Source organism: Manacus vitellinus, unplaced genomic scaffold (genome assembly GCF_001715985.3).
Source record: "Manacus vitellinus isolate BGI_N305 unplaced genomic scaffold, ASM171598v3 scaffold_133_pilon, whole genome shotgun sequence".
NCBI lineage: Eukaryota > Metazoa > Chordata > Aves > Passeriformes > Pipridae > Manacus > Manacus vitellinus.
The window spans coordinates 164,854-167,220 of record NW_021938968.1 but is presented as its reverse complement, the minus strand read 5'-3'; positions in this window follow the sequence as shown (position 1 = coordinate 167,220).

Sequence of the window (2,367 nt, the reverse complement as noted above, 5' to 3'; positions counted from 1 at the left end):
GGAAGAGGGAGAGGGAGGGTCTAAGGGAGCTCGAATAGTATTTTTCCAGCCTTTTCTTTTTTAAATATTTTAATTACGCTGATCATTATAATCTGTTATCCTGGCTGTTTCTATCCTCAGACGCGTTCCTGGATAGGCTGTAGGTAGCTCAATAAAATCGCCGGAGGTGCAGAAGTAAGTTTTCCAACCTTTCCCAACAAACGGGAATCCGCAGCAATTCCGGGCTGCTGAATTACAAGCCAATCTCTCTCCGTCTCTCTATCCGGGAGCGAGGGGGCTGGTGCTAATTAACAAGCTTCTAACATACGCTAATTATGTTGATCTCAATGTGCACATCAACTCTACATCACCGGCTTGACGTGCTTTATGGAGAATATTCCAGTCGAGCAGTGACAGGGACCGCGGGAAGTTTCCAACTTTAAAGTTAAAGCAGGCCCGGCTTAACGACTTTTGATATCGAACTAGTGATATATCAAGGAATAGAACAAATGAATTAAGTCAGCGTCTAATAAATATTCGAAAACCTCCTTTAACGTTTGGTTAAATATTTATTACGTAAGAGGGGCATATTGAATATTTAATGCAATTGTTTATTGTCAATCAATGAATGTACTTTCAGCAATACTCTCATCATTTATTCTGCCAGCTGAGTTAAAAAATATATTCTTATTAAAGTCATTTGTCTTCCATCCCGCGCCCCGGCAGCCTCCTCTTTCTCTGTCCTGCTGCATTTTGACCCGAAAAAATCAGAGAGAGACACTCCAGCGCTGCCAGATATTTTGAGAGTTTTGCAAAGAATTGTCCGGCAGCGAAAGAATGTGGGAGAACAAAAAGATTCTCTTCTGCAAACCCCCACTGGAAAGGTGCACCTGAATCGACGTCGGGGTTGTCCCACCGCCCTCAAACAGCCCCGGAGGGACAAAATCACCCGCAACAATTGGGCGCTAATCGGGTTTTCACCTGGATTGGGAATCATCTGCCTGAGGTGGGAAACGTTTCCCTGCCGGGTAGAGGCGGCTGCTTTCATCCACAGATGGAAATATTGCAGCGAATCCCCCTTTTTCAGCCTTTTCCTCACAGGATGCCACCCAGGCATTTTTTCCGTCCCCTTTATTCTCCTTTTTAAAACGGCGACCAAAAAAAAAAAAGAAAAGAAAAGGAGAGATTAAATAAAAATCTTGATTTGGCCGCTCGCAAACCAGAACTAAACCCTGCGCTGGGATCTGTTTGGCGGTGGGCTGAATATTCCGAATAAAACTAACGCGCCAGGAGCGAGGGAGATGCTTTTATTGGGGGGATCTCGCCAAATCGAGTCGCTGCAAATTCAAAGAACGAGAAGGGGGGAAAAGGCAAATCTCAGCTTTAGGGCGCCGGGAGGCAGGAGCAGAAAAAGCCTCGACGGCTGCCGGGAGTTCGCTTTTCTCCCTGAGAGAGAAAAATAACACAGGAACGCACCCGAAAATAACCAAATCGCCAAAAAGGAGGATCAGGGGGTCCCAGCCCTGCTCGGGGCTGTCCCTCCTGGAGCTGGGCATCCCTGGGCAGCTCCTCCATCCCATCGCTTCTCTCTACCCGATTTTATTTAATTTGCTCCCATCCAGCCTGCAGGTTTGGGTGTTTTGTTTTTTTTGTCCAAGGAGGTTGTTTAATTTTTAATTCCCAGGCGGACGTGGAGAAACGGGGAGGAAAAACGCACCTCGAGGAACGGGGCAGCGGTTCCAACCCCCGCTAAAAATATATATATATATATAAATACCCTGAAATTTTCTGGCAATGCGGGGAAAGGAGGAGGAGGAGGGGGGAAGTTGATTTTCATGTGAGAAAACGGCCCCGCGAGTCCGTACCTTGCGGGCGAGCAGGGAGCGAGGGGTTCCAGGATCGCTGAGCTAAAACTAAAGTGGGTTCTTTCGGCCGAGCTTCCCAAACTGCGGTGGGAATCAGCCTGGATTTGGATGCGTTTATTTAGGAATTCTTGAAGGGAAACATGGCGGCTTCCCATGCTCAGGTTGTTCGCTCTTCCTCACTTTGAGCCTTCCTCACCCCCGCAGTGAAACAAGGCGCTGCCGACCATTTATTCTCATTAATTTCTGGATTTCCCACCCTTCCCTGGCTTTGGTGTTTTCTATTTAAAGAGCCGTTCTCATAAAACCCTTTTTATAAGGGATCGGGGCGTGTGAGTGTCTCTGAAAGCGTCTGTGTGGCGAGAGGGAGATGAACACACATATAAATATGTCCGTAATTGCGAAATGAGACGTGTTTTCCTCTCTAATGCACCGTTTGGCTGATGAATACATATATATATATATATAAAAATAAATATATAAAAACAGGGGCAGGAGCTCTGGCTGCTGAGATGGATTTCTTCAG